Source organism: Strongylocentrotus purpuratus, unplaced genomic scaffold (assembly GCF_000002235.5).
Source record: "Strongylocentrotus purpuratus isolate Spur 01 unplaced genomic scaffold, Spur_5.0 spur5_scaffold_3, whole genome shotgun sequence".
Taxonomy (NCBI): domain Eukaryota; kingdom Metazoa; phylum Echinodermata; class Echinoidea; order Camarodonta; family Strongylocentrotidae; genus Strongylocentrotus; species Strongylocentrotus purpuratus.
This window is the reverse complement of record NW_022145609.1, coordinates 31,161,292-31,175,074: the sequence shown is the minus strand read 5'-3', so window position 1 is coordinate 31,175,074 and position 13,783 is coordinate 31,161,292. Positions and strand designations below refer to the sequence as shown.

General features: G+C 35.7%; 1 long non-coding RNA gene across 1 annotated transcript; it reads right to left on the bottom strand.

The window, feature by feature from the left end:
• Positions 1–797: 797 nt before the first annotated feature.
• On the bottom strand, positions 798–13,303 carry LOC115928658. The gene is made up of 3 exons (XR_004066147.1): positions 12,799–13,303; positions 4,952–5,079; positions 798–2,971 (listed from the first exon to the last, which is right to left on the bottom strand). It is a non-coding gene; the product is annotated as an uncharacterized LOC115928658 (long non-coding RNA).
• Positions 13,304–13,783: the final 480 nt, after the last annotated feature.

Genomic DNA, 13,783 nt, shown 5'->3' with positions numbered 1-13,783 from the left:
ACTACTATACTATCATCACTACCATCATCATCGTCGTCACTACTACCATCATCATCACCACTACTACCATCATCATCACCACTACTACCATCATCATCACCATCATCATCACTACTACAATCATCACCACCAGCATTACAACTTTCATTATCACCATCATCACCACCATCATTACTACCATCATTATCATCATCATCACTACTACCACCATTACCACCACCATCATCATTACTATACCATCATCACCACCATCATCATCGTCGTCGTCACTACTACCATCATTATCCCACTACTACCATCATTATCCCCATCATCATCATCACCACCAACATCGTCACTATTATCATCATCATCTTCATCTATTCACAGTAAAGTTTTCAATGAATTCGGTGTTGTCTGCCAAAGTTAGCTTACAGTTTAAATTTTGATATTAAATATGCAAATCATGTAAGTTCCACTGCAAACCACCCTTAATGCTGTGGTTCATAATTTGAAGCAGTTGATAATTGTCATAGATATTACAAATTCAAAATTATTCAGTCTAGTCCATTTTCAAGGTGGCATATTTTTACAAGTTTTAACTTTCTTATTGTAATTTTAACACAACTATTGTGAGAACATGAAAACAGAATTTAAAATTCTTGATTTCAACAATTACACCATAAAACTTTCATCCATTTGAAAACGTTACAACTACATGTACATTTATTTCTAAAAGGGCCCTAATTCACCCAGTCAACCTTTCATTCTTAAGTTACAAAAAAATGCATCCCCAAAAATCACATTTACAAGGAGTATGAATAATTCACTTGTTAACTCTATATTTTATATCTCAAACAATATTGTTGACATTTTCGTAGCACATGTACATTGCAAAAAGGACATGTACACGCATACAGTGTAAGCCCATTGACATAACATGATGGAACTGACAAGGAATATCCATTAGTTCACAGCATATGCTCTGAGGAAAAGTAGAAATATTGAAGAAATACATTGGTAAAAATGTAATGAACTGGATAATAATAACAAATTATGAAATATTCTAAGTTATTCCATAATACACATATATACATGTAATATGTATGTTAATTTCAATTAAACTGTTCTGTAGTTGTGATGTTATGTGGACAACCCTCACATTTGCTTTTATTGACGCAAAAAATACATTACAGGATAAGAGAAATGTAATTGCTTTGGAAATACTTTCTTGGCATCTACTAAATGTCCCTTTACTTGCTGGTTATAGTGAACAATACAAACAATGGTAATTAATCAATCAGCAGTTTTTCTATCTTTAAGTCCTCCAAACTATATTAGCTATAGAAACTACATGTACAAGATTTGATATACCCGAACACATGTTCATTTAGATCATTTGCTGACATTTAACAAAAAAGATCCATTACTTATTTCATCTGGGGACAAAATAGTATCTCATTTGAAAACTTACATTTTAGTTGATACGTATAGAGAATATATGTAACAATCTTACCTCAATCTTACATTATTCTTTACACTACCGTTTTGGAAAATTATGACATATTTTTTTTTGTAATGAACAAAGTATTATGCTGAATCATAAATATGCAATTATTACAGCTTTGATACCAAGGAAGAATCATATGCAACAAACAAACATGTACATATTCACATCATTATGGATACTCATGATTTTTTTTTTTTTTAAGCTATCCTCACACTTTTCCTTCTGAATATACAATGAGGTATAACATACCTTTTAGATTCAATGGCGATTTAATCAATTCATAGTGAGCATGCTGTAAATATATTCTTACTTGACCAACTATACCTGCATGTATCATAATGCAAATGCATTTTTCTGAAATATTGAAAATAAAAGAGCACTGTTTATGTACTGTTAAGCCAGGATGTGAAAATAATTGCACAGGAAATGACAAGAATGGTTGATGATACTTTTTTTTGTTTGGTAACATGCATTACAAAGACATTAATGTATGGAAATTCATAAGTATAACATCCGTGCATGTCAGTTGAAGGAGTGTTCTAAAATTCCCTTTTTAGGAAACTTCCAACTTTAATTTTAAGACTACAACAAATTTAAAGCGTTTTGCTGCTTTTTCTCATCAATTGATGTACCTAGTAACATGCTATTAAAGTAAATCAATGCGGTTGTAGTGAAGAGAAAAGATTGCACTAACTCGTACATGGATCCTGACAAGATTCAGATAGTTAGACAGTGAAATTTTTATGACTTACATTTTGATTTTCAAATGACAGTGTTTCTCCCTTTTACATTTTAATGTTTGATGAAATTAATAACAAGCGTACTGAACTGAAATATTGCCAATTAAAAAGCATTGTTTATGTGCTACAGTATAAAGCAACATTCCTTTTGAAGGAAAGGATAAATGATCCAATATAATGTCTAACTATCTGATTCTTAGCTTCCTTCACCTTCACCTTCACCTATCCCACAGTCTGGCTGACCCTTGGGGCACCACTGAAGATTTATACTACCAGCTTCCTCCACTCCTCGTGGTTCTTGGCTTTACGAAGTATGATGTTTCAGTCAAGGTCACTCGTTAATGTTGTCTTCCCATCGTTTCCTCTGCCTGCCTTTTCGTCTCCCTCCTTGTACTGTTCCATGTAGAATAGTCTTGGCCAGTCCAAATGATCATGTGACATACCCATACCACTTTACTTTGCATCTTTTCACTGAAGTCAGGAGGTCTTCATACGGCCCTATGGTGTTTCCAATTCTGATTTTCACTACCTCGTTGGTTATGTGATCTCTATACCAGATACTGAGGAGTTTGCGGAAACATTTCATCTCCAGTGCCTGTATCCTTCTTTTAATGTCTGCTGTCATGGTCCATGTTTCACATGCATACAAAAATATGGACATATGGACAAGATCCTATAACCGATTTTGAATGGGTGGTATTCGTTTTCGACTGAAACACTGCACATGTGTGTTACTTCCAGCCTGCATAGAAAAAGAAGAAATGATAGCGTGAATGGTAAAAATACAACAATCGCGTAAACAAATCAAAATTGATTCTATCAGGGTTTTACAAAAGGTCTCTAATAAAAAATTTAAAATCATATCAATTCTTTAACCTCCATGTAACAAATAAAGTGGGATAGACTTCTTTTTTAAATTCATGTATGCTCCAAAGCCTTTCTTTTAGGAATGAATGAATGCATCTAATTAAGAACACAAACTGATTATTATCGAACATGTCATTATCAAGTCCCTAGATATCATTCTTTATATACTGTACATTTATCTATAAGAGAGAATGATTGGAAATTCAATTTTAAATATATATCTAAAGGCTATCCTCCTACATACGTGGAAAAGGTTCTCTCATACTGTAACCACTTTGACATATAATCTATTAAGAGGTAATGACCACATCATCTTGAAAAGCCTTGTGAGGCATTTTTTCTATCTACACATATAAGTTATAAAAAAAAACATGAATGGTGCCACTTGTTGATTTCCCCTTTCTGTAAAGGAGGTTTAATTGAAAATTGTATAGTTTAATAGAACCATGATCATAGATTTGCAGGATATCCTCCTGAATATGATAAAGTTTATGGGTGAGTGTATATTACATGTAGGTACATAATAATTACAGTACTGTTTCATCAGGGTTAGCATTAAAACAGTTATAAATCAAATCATGAAAACATGAAAATATGAACTTGCAAAGATGCATTACAATTAATCTATAACTATTTAATTATATTGCGAAAGTGTATTGGAAAAAGAGGGAATGTTCACTACACACACTGATGAAACTTGGTTATCAAAGGGGAAGTCTACCTTGATATAATGATGGTTTTGAGAAAAGCAGAAAAACTACAGACAAAAACTCAATGACCAAAACAACATGTCTGCAACTACCTAAAGAGAAAGGAAAAAAATCAACTACAGGCAATTTCGGAAAGAGTTCCATATATATAACCCCACTAAAATCGATGCACAGCTGTATAGCCTACCCTCACTCTCATCCTAATCCTAACCCAGCATACCCATATTTTTTCCTTCAATTTTAGTGGTGGTTACGTGTACATATGGAACTCTTGTCGTAATTTTGATGGCCTTGCAGGGTTCATCTTCTGAAACTTGCAAACATTACAAAGATGTATTTACAAAGATGTATTATAGAATCAGAACATAATTGCCGGAGTTGATTTGAAAGTTGTTGGAATGGTGTTAAATGCAAATTAGCATCTTGTGAATGGTGTAGACTTTATTTATTGACATTCCTCTTGCAATTTCTTTTTAAGGCTACAAACATTACTGTTATGATAATTGTAGATCTATCACATAAAAGATGACAAGTGACGTTTGAAATTAGATTTGGCTTCCTACATAATTAATCATAAAATGTCTCAAATTTATTTGCTTTGTGTTTCTGCTACGTGTATACATGGTGATGGTCTTTCTCTTGCTCCCTTATTACTCTGCAAGGAAAGACCCAGTATTTAACAGCTCATTGCAAAAACTATATTGTGTCTTGAGTGAAGCCCAAACTGGTTCCTGCTGCTTAGCCTTGGCTGCATTCTCCTTATAGTCTTCTAGCTCAGATCCTCTCTTCCACACTTCATTTCATTATCGCAATTTGTTCTTATATCTTATGGGTTACCGGTACATATCCCTAATCTATGTGAATCATGCATTATGTTGCTGACTGAAGAAAGCAATTTCTAAATTTGCAACTTAAAAGATCTAAGCATACGTCAAAGGGCTGGCTCAAAGAATACATAGAAGCCAGAAAAACAGGAAGGGGGTGGGGGGGGGGGGGATTGGACTCAAATTCATAAGATTTCACAAGAGGACTTTATGAAAGCAGGTCATTTTATACAATAAATAAATATAGTTGTACTTTGAATCATCTTCACATGAAAAGGACTTACAGGTAAGTAAATGTTTTTAAGATATTGTTACATGTACCTGCTACTGCTACCTGGAGCTAACCCTCGTCGCTGAGAAATAGCCTTGAAGTATACTGTTTGGTTGAACGGAAATTCCATTTCAGCTGTATACTACCGCAAATGTCTGACAGTTTGCTCCAAAGAAGACTGTAGTTTGGGTAAGAGCAATAGTTACAATTAAGTATAAGTATACACATGTAAAGTTGCATTTATACAGAACTATTACAGTGACATAATAACAATATTGCAACTTCCTGCGATCAAAAAGGGGAAGAGAGAGGTAGCTAGAGTGATTGAAAGTAAAAAAAAAAAAAAAAAAAGGGGAAAAAAAGGGAAAAAAGGATAAAAAGGTAGAAAGAGAGAGAGAGAGAGAGGATATAATTGAATCAGGAGCTGCCAAGACATATACATTTCTACTCATATGAATCTGCATAATAATATACAATACAAAAACTACATGTAGGTATTGTTAATACATGTTCATGCAGATCTGCTGAAATGGATGATATAAAATCAATGTTTGGTAGTTGTTGCTTAACTTGAAATAAATATTTGAAGAGCTGCATGAATAAGTATATTATTTTCTTTCAAATCAATGATGGTATTGTTTCCAAGAAATAAGAGTGACTTAAATTGAAAGTTTGTTTTAAAATGTAGAAGCCACAGTATTCTTGTGCACTGATGCATGCAACATGCTATCTTTAACATTTGAAATGTGATACGTCTAGCAAAAACAATCCTAACTTAAGTTGTGGGGTATATTGTTCCTTGTACACAAATGGTATTTAGATAATACTAACACAGCACTGCCAACAAAATGAATGGATGAGTACCGTTTAAAACTTTAAAATGTATCCAATAAAAATATTGTTGCATATTCTTTTTAGACAGTAGACACCCTGTAGAAAAACAAAAATCCTAAGATTTTACTGCAAGCTATAATTATTATTTCATTTGGCATTGCAACAATGGAAACAATAAATTACTGCTAAAATGTATGGACAGTCAGATTTTATGCAAATTTAGTCTCAAAGTTACTATTCAGTGCGTATAATAAAAAAAATGTACCAGTTCCAACTTTGGTAACTTAATTATAAAGTTGATGTGCACTGTAAAACTTACAGGTTGCAATCCACAGCAGTCATTAATTTTGCACAGGGGGGGGGGGGGGGGAACAAATTTCCACACCCAACCCTCTTTTAAAGACTAAAACCATAGACCGCTAAAACCAAGGAACGGCTCTACGTAATATGTACACTGTATACAATATATACCAAACTGAATGGAAATCATACCAGAGTTGAAGAATAAATGAAAAATAGATGTGCATAAGAATAACTTTGACATAGACACACACAAACAAAAATCCAATAAATTTTAAAAGGAAGACTGGCCAACTTTTAATGCTACATGTAGTATATACATGTAGGAGATTGCATATACTGTAGGGATAAGGGGTAATCTTTTGGAAATTGGATCAAAATAGAAAAAAAAAATCATTTAAAGGAGAAAACATTATGCAATTAATATCTTTGTACAGGAAATAAATAAAATATATCAATAAAAAACAACTACAAACAAACAAAAATAAAGGATAATCAGCTGATTATTGTTGGAGAAAAACATTATCTTTTTAATATGCAAATTATACTTTAGTTTCATTTATTTCTATACAAATTCAGACAAATTGCAAAATATTATGGTAATGAAAGATAACTGACCATGGTTAGTTAAATCTTAGGTAATCAATAGTATTCAATGGTTTTGGATCCTCAGAGAAACATGTATTTTAACTCAAATTATATTAATTAATTTAGCTTTACCTAATCTATAGAACATAATGGAAATTGAATAGAAAAGCTGTATTTTCCACTCAATAATATGACTCTTCTGAAAATATGTGCACATGTACATGTAATGTACATGTAGGGTCTTACTATATTAAAGATTTGTAATAAATAGTTTTTAAAATGGCATAAGAATACGAAGAGGGAGAAAGTGCAACATGGATGCTTCACATTATACACTGTCGCTCATATAGTTGGAATATTTTTGTTTTACCCCACTTTATGGAATTATTTTTAAAATAATTTAAAAATAATAGATCTAGATAATAGTATCCATTCTCCGATTTTATTGAATAATAATTTGACAATGTGTGTTTTGCGTGACTGCTAAAGCATGTGTATGCTACTATGCTTATCAAATAGGGGACCTACGCCCTTAAGTCATAAATGACAGTAACGAGGATTAATGCCCCACAAAAGGGCACTAATATAGCACATCGACACGGTTTTGATCCTGGGGCCTCACAGTTACGAGGCCATTGCTTTGTCACTGAACCATGACTGTACGAAGCGGGGGCTAGGATAGGAGTGGGGAGTTTCCATAAACAAAATAAAAAACAGAAATGAAATTTATTATTGCATTTTACCCCGGTCCCCAACATAAACAAATCCTCTGAATGGCCATGCATTATGGCTCAAAAGCTGTTCAGTTTTCTATTAGAGGGATATCAGATGGATATTTAAAAAGGGGTGATGATGTTAATGCAGAGGTGATAGAGAAGGGCAGATTAGAAAATAATTCTGAATTCTGAACCTTACAATTTTCCTTCTACATACCAAAGTAATTTACATTTCATTTATTTACTGACAAATAATTGCAGTCACTTTTGCAATCAATAATAGTCACTCTTTCCAGTTTATTATTCTCATACATGTATGATCTCCTTTTCTCTCTCTTTAAATATCTCTCTCTCTCTCTCTCTCTCTCTCTCTTTCTCTCTAGCAGCTAGCAAGTTCCAGGTACTGTTTTGTTTTAAGTTTGTGCAATGTTAAGCACCTAACAGGAATAAAGGTACATGGGTGTCATTGGAAATAGGGTATTAAGGAGGGTACTTTTGACAGACTTTGTTTCAAATTGGCATCCCAAATATCTAGCTACAGATACGGGGTAATAAAGTGGACATGTACATGTATGTAAAAGTAGCTGCACAAATCTAGAGTCTGCTTATCGTGCATTTTATAGAATGAAACGGGATAGTAACTTTGGAGCAAAATACTATAGAACATAAATCGGTTATACAAATATTAACACTTGGGATGAAGAACAGGAAATCTGAAAATTAATGAATCGTCATTGATGAGAAAAATAAAAAATCACATCATTTTATTCATTAGGTCATTTCATTGTGATGACGAGTAGGTGATTAGAATTTCAAAATGTACCCAGGAGAAATCTGCCCAGATAGAAAGCTTGTGACATATATTTACATTCAATATCATGCAGCACTTTACAGTTTTCTATTCTTCTGTTTTATTATTTGTTTAAATTTCTCCTTTTATTGAGATAACCCTATGTTAGTCTTTTTTTTTCTTTTGTTTTCTCTTTCTCTCATTTTCTATGTTATTCCTTTTTTATTGTCTACATCTTTTTTCTTCTTTTTTCTGTCCTCGCTTCATGTTCTCTTATTTTATCCTTCTTTTATCTTTTACTTTAATATCTTCTATTCATATACTGTTTTTTTATATTCTTCTTTCACTTTCCCCTATTTCTGTCTACATAGGATATGACTTTTCACTCAGTTTTTGTCTCTTTCTTCATTGGTTCTTCTCTCTTTCCCTGTGTGTGCCTTTATTTTTCTCATTTGTATCTAAACAGTTATCTTTGTTCTTCTTCCTTCACTCATTTTCTCTTTCACACCTTTTTCGCATGTATTCTTTATCTTAAATGTTATCATCCTCCATGTTTACAATCAACTATGTTTATCTTTATTTTCTCATTCATATCACCTCATGACTGCGAATGGTGGTCATGTTTTACATAAAAATGTAAGAAAACAAAAATGACATAAACTCACTAATGCACAGAGAAGTTGCCCACTAATACCTTCCATTTTTTTTATAAAGAAGAAGCATCCAAAGAACAGGAAATCATTAATAATTGGGGATGTGTCAATTTTGGTGGTGGCCTACCTCTTTGTTGAAGCGTACTTAAAAACACCAGAAAAATCTCACAAATTAAAAAATATAAATCCTTTTCACGATTTAGAATCTTATTTCCATACAATTCCATAACTTGGATCTCTGTCACCTTGATCAAGTGAAATTTTGAGGCTTTTTTTTGGGGGGGGGGGGGGCTGGTGATTTATTTCCCTTGTCAAAACTCACACACAAGTTTGAGAATACTCACAGCAGTTGTACTCCACCATAGCTTTACAAAATGTACCTGTTGAAGAGGCTTCAATATGTCTTGTGTTCTAGTATTAATAGCAGGGATTGACCATTCATAGATATATAAATGTACATGAGGAAAAAATTATTCAAAATTTCCCTTCAACTCTGAAACACAAAATATGTACGTGTAGCATAAATTACAATACATGTATGGGTTGAAGAGTCCCTGAATTGAGTTTTTTTTTATACAATGTAAGAGAAACAGAATGGCAAAAGTTTGAAATAAATCAGACCAATACTAAGAGTTATGAATGTTTGAAGTATGAGATCACTAAATAAATGTGAATCTCAAATTGGCAATTTGGTACATTCATGTAGACATTGATAACTCTTCTGTTTGTTGTCTACTTCACCTCTGAAACATACATGTAGCATAAATTACATTACATGTGTGAGTTGAAGAGTCCCTGAATTGGGTTTTAAAAAAATACACTGTAAGAAAAAGAGAATGGCAAAAGTTTGAAATACATGATGTAGACATGTATGGATAACTCTCCTGTTTGTTGTATACAAAACATAATCTTAAGTGCCTTCTTCCTTGTGGAAATTATCAGTTTATTTACAGGTCCTCTTAAGATATAAAGAACCTTCTGAGTCATACATGTACATGTTTTTTTTCTTTTTCATTTACATTTTAGTCATTCTGTGTGTTGGAACAAATGGAAAAGTTGTCCGCCACTACATCCTATAGACGTTACTGATTCAGCCAATTTGAAGAGCCCATACCTACATGTTTTAATGATTACAAATTTACAACTTCAAAAATGTGTACATGTAACTTTGTCACTTTTAGTCTGATTTAAATTTAAATCAAATTGTCCCCATTGTGCTTCTTATATTTGTTCAGCCTTCCACTGGTAGTTTGCTAATACTAGAGAATAAGGTGGATTTCCCTTTAACATTATATATATATAAATCTTCTGTGAGAAGAGAGATTATGGTGTCTGTTTTTTCACTATTGCAGCAGTGCAGTGGCAGATCCAGATTGGGGGGGGGGGGGGCCGCGGGACCCCCTCACTTGGCCCCATAAACAGGTAAATTTAACCTTTTTTTAGATTTAAAAAAGACGCCCCCCTGGAGAAAGGGGGGAGCAAAGGGGGGCCGGGGGTGGTGGGTGTTAACTCGGTGCTCAACATTTTTTCACGAATTGGGCCCCCTTTCAGCCGGCCCCCTCCCTTTCTGCAGACTGGATCCGTCCCTGCAGCAGTGAATTCCACTACAGTCACATAAAGGTCCCAATAGTGTCAACAATTAATTTGGATAAACTTGCATAAATTTGCATAAACTTCCATAAATGTGAGTGCAACCAAGATGATCAATTACAGACAGAACAGGGACAACCAACAGCTTGTTCGCTAGACTGGTTAGAATAGCCTTAGGGCTAGGTGATAACATGAAATATGATATGGATGTCACTAAGCCTTAATTGGCACCCATATCGAGAGTGACACACCAAATTGCTATCCCTCCAGTATCAAATATTTACATTTTTTGTTAAATGTTTGTATTATTTTAAAGTGATTTGTATGAGAAGAAAGAAGAGTTTATATTACTAGTCCTACAGTATAGTAATACTAATCATACTAGTATTAACAGCTACCACCAGTGGGTAAGGTTATTTTAGTGTGGGTACTTCTAGTGGTTATTATGAACAAATTTGAATTTTTGTTTTATATCAATTATCAGTCTTGATAGGGGTACGGGTATCAATTAAGTGGCTCGGTAACATTGCCTCAGATTCTGAAGAAAAAAAACTCCTGGATTTAGCTCATGCTGCAATCATGATTACAAACATTTAGGTCAGTCAGGAATCCCATGACTTTACAAGCCGATTGCCTAGCTGTCTGATTATCAAGATATTTATGATTGGAAATCAAAATTTCATTTTTTGTTTACCTAACAGTTTTTTATTACATTCATGTACACTACAGTCTTTTGGGGAAAATGAGTATGGTAAAAATGGTAACTCAAACTAACAGATTTTTACTTCTTTGAGGCATTTCTATCATGATCATTTTGAAGCGCAATTTTGTTTAGGGCTTCAATATTACACCATATCACAGGCACTGATAACACGTAGGGCCATACAGCTCAGATTGAATATTATTAAATGATGGGTATAGGCCAAGTGATATCAATGTTATTAGATCTACAACCTGCGTCTAGCAGCTACCATGAGCTGAGGATGCATGATGACACCGACAGTAGCCTATACGTGTGAAAAGTTGATGCACATGGGTCATATGGCAAGATTATTAAGAAATCTGATTTGAACGTCATATGCTACCTTACGTAAAGTCCACGCCTAAAATGCAATCATTAGAGTCACAGTTTTTGATATTTTATATCGTATTCCACCCAGGCCTGCAGGGCAAAACCACTCCAGCAAGGCTAGAGTCAATGCTTAGGCGTATTGTCCTCTAGCGCTGTTACATGTACGTGCTGAGAGGCAGCAATAGCACACGATGAACACATTGCACACAATTGCACACTAATGCACACAATGTATACAAAGTGGTTGATTAGCAAGTTTGACAGTAGACTCACGATTTGAATTTTTGAATTTTTCTTTCTAGTCTAGATCTATATGACTATAGACTAGATTCTAGATCTCTAAGTATAACTATAACATAGACCTAAGTTGAAAAAATTGTATGCTATTTAGGTGTCATCAACTCCCCCCCCCCCCCCCCCCACTCCGAGAACGGATGGACCCCATGCGTGTTACCAAAATGTCCTTTTCGTAACAAAAAAAAAGTCGACCCGTATTGAGACTTTACACACCGGACTTTTGCTGAAAAAGGCTTGTATAACAAAAGAAAAAGGTCGACCCGTATTGACTTTACCCCGGCCCCCCCCCCCACGCAGGGTCGGAATGACCGCATGCGTGTTACCAAAATGTCCGGTAAAGGGGTACTTTTCGTGCGACAAAGTCCGGCCCGAGAATTGTAAAAAAAGGGGTGTATTTGACTTTTCACCCGGAGATTTTTCTTTAAAAAGGGGGGTGTTTTTCTTTTTTTCTCTCATCTCTTTTGACTCCTGAGAAATTATTCTGAATTTAGGGGGGTGCATTGAGCATTTTTCCTGATTTAGGGGGGTCTCCAAGGCAGGAAAAGCCTGTGAAAAGCCCGCGAAAGGGGGGTTCGAAAATGTTGGCAGTCCTCAGATAGGGGGTGCTTTCAAAAAGAGGGAACGAGCATATGCGTACCCTAAATAACACTGAGTGGGGGGGGGGGGGGCCAGGGACTTTACACACCGGACTTTTGCTGCAAAGGGGGGGGGGGAACACGCATATGCATACCCTAAATAACACTGAGTGGGGGGGGCGGGCATCAACTATCACTAAAGTACCGATTTTGAGTGAAATCAGTTGAGTTTTGTACAGTGTAGTTTGAAATGCTGAAAATCAATATGAACAGTTTTTAATACACAGCTGCACAGCCAGGATAGTAATGCAGCTATGTGTGGGCAAAACCAGGGACATGGCTCGTGATGTCCACCAGTCTAGGTATCCTGCCGGGCGGGAGCGGCGGGCCCGGCGCACCTGGTAGGGCTATTATTTCCATTTGAATGTGCAAGTTAGATTTATTTAAAAAAGAATAAAATACGGTGTTACTGTAGAACCTACCTTAATCAGACGGATGGGCACATAATAGAGACCTATCTTGATGTCAGGATACTAATGTGGTCTAGTTGTTTCAGTCGGGCAACCGTGTTCGTGAAAGAGAAGAAAGACAGCTGCACGATGCGATGGAGAGTTAGCTCGAGAGCGGGCTGCCGTCGCGTCCGGGGCATGCATCGCAGGCGGTCAGATCCGAGCTTCCAGCGTGGCCGTGGATGCGCCAGATTCAGAGCGAGTGCTAGTTTCTCGAAACTGCCATAAGTCTAAGCTCGTGGAGATTTGGTAGAAACACGTGTTAGATCTCTATCACACGTTTCAATACGATGTCTAAAAAGTTAGACTTAATGACGGTTTCGTGAAACCTCCCCAGGTGTTCGGTGTCGGGGATCTGGGCAGCGTTTCATGAAACCGTCATAAGTACAAGTCCAACGACATCCCATTGAAATGTGTGTATTAAGTTTAACACACGTTTCAATGGGATGTCGGTGAACTTGTAGTTATGACGGTCTCATGAAACGCTGCCCAGATCCAGTGGATGCCTGGTACTGGGAGGCGCACGCCCCCCCCCCCTTTTTTTTTCTCCCGAAAAAAATGTGTTCGCATACATATTCTGTTTAAGCATTTGGATAGGCCTCAGAATCTGCCAAAAGGCTAAGATTATCCGGGGACCGCATCCAGTTGAAGGCTTCATTCTCGCAATTTCGTTTATTTCAAGCTTCCTCCCCCCCCCCCCCCCCCCTCCCCTGTAAAGTCCCTGGATGTATGGCCGGGTAACCTGGCGCTACAGTCGTTTGTAGAAAAAAAATGTTGCTGGGCGCTGTCGCCTGGTTAATGAGTCTAACCACAAAAAGTAGGTCTTAAAATAGCGTTAATGACTACTGGACGCAAATCAAACACATGTTGGATGTGATACAAAAACGGGTCAATACATATTGCATCATTTTTCCAAAACTGGTCAATGACTTTAATGTCGCAGCTCGTATCGGGTGCA